The sequence below is a fragment of the Pelophylax lessonae genome, assembly GCF_965119305.1.
Source record: "Pelophylax lessonae genome assembly, chromosome: 12".
Lineage (NCBI taxonomy): Eukaryota > Metazoa > Chordata > Amphibia > Anura > Ranidae > Pelophylax > Pelophylax lessonae.
In genome coordinates, this window is record NC_138779.1 from 25,006,851 (window position 1) to 25,011,579 (window position 4,729).

Here is a 4,729-nt window from a genome sequence, read left to right on the forward strand (position 1 = left end):
CCGTAATATGTTGGGTATCTATTTACTCTGCGTGACATCATCTTTCACAATATATAAAAATGGACTAACTTTACTGGTTAGTTTTTTTTAAATGCAGTGAAATGTGATTTTTTTGTAATTTTTCCCCAAAAAAATGGCGTTTGAAAGACTGCTGCGCAAATACCGCGTGACAAAAAATATTGTAATGACTGCCATTTTATTCTCCAGAGTCTTTGCTAAAAAAAATATATATATATATATAATGTTTGGGGGTTTTAAGTAGTTTGCTAGCAAAAAATACTGATTTTAACTTGTAAAGAAAAAAGTGTCAAAATAGGCCTGGGGCTAAAGTGGTTAACTCACCTATTGTTTCTGTCCAGATGGCTAGGTAAATCACTCAGGTTATTTATGTTTCTGTATACAATTTCATCTGCATATGATAATGTAATCAAGCACCTGACCTGGTGGGGTATATATTCGGTGTGAGTTTGTTCAATTATCATCAAAAAGTTAATTTCAGTAATTCAATTCAAAAAGTAAAACTCATATTATATAGGTGCGTGACATACAGGGCGATATATTTCAAGCTTTTTTTTTCTTTTACTTTTGATGATTACAGTTAACAGCTAGTGAGAACCCAAAATTCAGTATCTCAGAAAATTAGAATATTACACAAGACCAATAAAAAAAGGGTTTTGAATACAGAAATGTTGGCTTACTGAAAAAGTCTGTCCATGTACAGTATAGAATGCACTCAGTACTTGGTTGGGGCTCCTTTTGCATGAATTACTGCATCAATGCGGCGTGGCATGGAGGCGATCAGCCTGTGGCACTGCTGAGGTGTCACAAATCATCATGGACTGTTGAAAATCTTGCATTTCATTTGGAAATCAAGGTCCCAGAGTCTGGAGGAAGAGTGGAGAGGTAAAGAATCCAAGTTGCATGAGATCCAGTGTGAAGTTTCCACAGTCAGTGATGATTTGGAGAGCCATGTCATCTGCTGGTGTTGGTCCACTGTGTTTTATCAAGTCCAAAGTCAGCGCAGCCCTCTAGCAGGAAATTCTAGAACACTTCATGCTTCCCTCTGCTGACCGGCTTTATGGAGATGCTGATTTCATTTTCCAGCAGGACTTGGCACCGCCCAAACTGCCAAAACTACCAATACCTGGTCACATGATCATTGTATCACTGTGCTTGATTGGCCAGCAAACAGCCTGACCTAAACCCCATAGAAAATCTGTGGGGTATTTTCAAGAGGAAAATGAGAGACACCAGACCTAACAATGCAGACGAGCTGAAGGCCGCTATCAAAGCAACCTGGGCTTCCATAACACCTCAGCAGTGCCACAGGCTGATCGCCTCCATGCCACGCCGCATTGATGCAGTTATTTATGCAAAAGGAGCCCCGACCAAGTATTGAGTGCATCCTATACTGTACATGGACAGACTTTTCAGTAAGCCAACATTTCTGTATTAAAAATCCTTTTTTTATTGGTCTTTATGTAACATTCTAGATACTGAATTTTGGGGTGTCACTAGCTGTAAGCCATAATCATCAAAATTAAAAAAAAAAAAAAAAAATGCTTGAAATATATCACTCTGTGTGTAACACATCTATATAATGTGAGAGTTTTACTTTTTGAATTGAATTACTGAAATAAATTTAACTTTTTGATGATTCTATTTTTTTGAGATGCACCGTATATATTTGCCTAAATTGATGAAATAATTCGATTTTTTATTGGGTTTGTTTGATAGCAGAAAGTACAGAACATATATATATTTTTTCAAAACCGTCAGTCTTTTATTGTTTATAGCGCAAAAAATAAAAACCGCAGAGATGATCAAATACCACCAAAAGAAAGCTCTGTTTGTGGGGAAATAAGGATATACATTTATTTTGAGTACAGCGTCGCACCACCGCGCAATTGTCAGTTAAAGTAACGCAGTGCCGTATCACAAAAAATGGCATGGTCATGAATGTGGGGTAAATCTTCCGAAGGGCAAGTGGTTAATGGGGACATAGACAGCAAAATAAACCTGACAGGGGATGTAATCCCTCCCCAATCTATCCAAAACTAAAAAAAATATATTATATTCTTATAACCTGTCCAGACACCAATGACATCTGATGAACTCTCTTTCTGATTGGCTCACAGGCAGCAAGCACGCCGACTCTCTACCAGGTGTCTGTTGTGTTATCTGTGCTCAATGCCCTGTCTATAGGTAAGTGGACCTGTCTAATCCCAACACTGCTTATTCAACATCAGTAAATCGAACAAACTCAGATTTGATATCTGGACCAGCCAAGCCTGACTCCTATCTCTAATGGCGGCCACACATGCCACCTTTTTTTTTTTATCCAATCAAAGCGCACTTCAATTAAAATAACCAAATCTGCAAACAATTGAATAGCCAGAACTTCCCTTTAATTCAGATAGATTCAATCAAACTGAGTCCACCAGCTAGGGCAGAATATTATTGATCATTTTGCATTGATCAGCAGCACTGAGATACTTTGTTCATGAATATGATTGTAGTTCAACCAATCAGATTAGGATATTGCATGCTGGAATATCACTTTATATACCTCTTAGACTTAAATTTTTTATTTTTCAATTTAACTTTATTGCTATCACAAGGAGGCTACCAAGATCCCTATGTGATAGCTTTGGGCAGGTGTCAGGTATTCTTTATGGAGGCATCAGACCCCTGATGTCTCCCTTGCCCTCCAATGCAGCTAATCAAGTACCAATCATGCTTGATTACCGGTTTCCCTGGCAGTAGCAGTAAAGGAAGACAGCTCTCATACCGGAAATCACTGTCACTTCCAGCTTCATTAGTCACAGAGGAGATCAGGGAACGGATGTTCCTCCATCTCCTCTATATCTAGCTATCCTGCCTGTTTACCGCAGTCCTTGAGGAATGGGAGAGCCTGGGAACTAGTGATCGACCGATATCGTTTTTTTCATTGCCGATACCGATATTTTGGCCAATGTGTATCGGTAATGGCCGATATTGGCAGATTTTTTCGTACATTTAAAAATTTTTATTTTTTTTACTTGACAGGTACTCTTTGTGGAGGAATCTGGGGGTCTAAAAGACCCCAAACCCCTCCTCTGCACTTAAAAGTATTCAAAACGCCAAGTTGGCTGTTTTGAATGCTGTCATTTTTTTTAATCCGGCGCCGAGTACTTGGAAGTGATGTCATGACATCACTTCCGGGGTTTTTGCATGGAGACCCAATCAGAGCCGAATGCGGCTTTGATCGGGTCTTCGGCAGCCATGCAGGCTGGTTGCCCGGGTCTCGCGGAAGGCGGCGGGAGGACGTCCCCTCCCTCTCTTTGTAATGACAGCCGAGCGGCTTCTCAGCCGCATCGGTTGTCATTACAAGACAGCCGACCATCGGCTATGGACGCCGGTACCGGGGTGATGCCTCTAGCTGCAGGCATCACTCCGGTACAAGCACTTTGCGAAATGTGTCCGATTCCGATATATCGGGGAAAGTGCTTATCGGCCCTCGATATATCGGCTTTGCCAATAATCGGTCAATCCCTACTGGGTACCACCGCAGGCCGTGCTGGGGGAAGGGGGGACTGGCCCTTCTCACTTGGGTAAAAGGGATCAGATTGCTGTAAAGCCGCCCAGATCACTTCTGCTGAACAGTCGATCACTGGCTTTTAAAAAAGATACTGCAGCTGAACAGCAATTAACTTGTTTTAACCATTTACTTTGTAAACATTTAGTGGTCAGCAAGTGGTGAATAAAATAAAAAAGTAAACTGCCCCCTAAAACTGACAACATGAGCTCTTTCAGCATGTGGGCAGTGTGAATGGGCTGTTATAGTGCATCAACATGTATGCGTTTTCTGTGCATTATGGTATGAATAAGCCCTAAAAATACTGAAGCCCGGGGCATAAGACAGACACCAAACTGACAAAGCCATGAAACTGCAGCACAGCAGGTATGCGATTTCTGGAGTACTGCCTTAATGTTTCCTCTCCTGCAGGTTTCTTCCTGGTTGTTGGTCCTTTCTGGCTATCAAACTCCATATTCCCTGAGCTGGTGCTGAACAAACAATCCCGCACCGGAATATGCTACGAGCCGGTGATCTGCTGCCCATGCTTCTGGCACGTCTAAAGAATTCCAAGGGGATTCCACCATCCCTTGCAATCACAGAAACCCTACAAAAAGAGTGCCTTTGTAGATTTATCCAGTTCACCCTGTACCTAGCCTCCTACTCCTGCAGGTAGCCCAATAACCAACTGGTATACTAATTCAGCGGTGGCCTTCAATAAAGGAGAGAGAAAGCCTTCCTAGACCTATCTAGGTAACCCTGTACCTAGCTTCCTACTCCTGCAAGTGGCATAATAACCCATTGGTCTACTGATCCAGCTGTATCCTTCAATGAAAGAAGAAGAAAGAGAAAGCCATCTTAGATTTATCCAGTTCACCTTGTATCTAGTCTCCTACTGGTGGTATAATAACCTGTTAGTCTACTGATCCAACTGTGTCCTTCAATGAATGAAAGAGAAAGCCTACCTAGATCTTTCAATTTCACCCTGCATCTAGCCTCCTTCTCTTGCAGGTTATGTGATAACCCATTGGTCTACTGATCCAGCTGTGTCCTTTAATGAACTAAAAAGAAAGAGAAAGCCTTCCTAAACGTATCCGGTTCACCTTGCACCTAGCCTCCTACTCTTGCAGGTGGCATAATAATCCATTGGTCTACTGATCCAGCTGTGTCTCT

The 4,729-nt window shown here is 41.6% G+C and overlaps 1 long non-coding RNA gene across 1 annotated transcript in view; it reads left to right on the forward strand.

Moving 5' to 3' along the window:
* LOC309567640 overlaps positions 1-4,165 on the forward strand; it is a 30,237-nt gene extending 26,072 nt beyond the window's left edge. Inside the window, exons 5-6 of the long non-coding RNA XR_014225951.1 lie at positions 2,139-2,205; positions 3,989-4,165. This is a non-coding gene — a long non-coding RNA (uncharacterized lncRNA). The remainder of the gene's footprint in view (positions 1-2,138; positions 2,206-3,988) is intronic.
* The last annotated feature ends 564 nt before the right edge of the window (positions 4,166-4,729 follow it).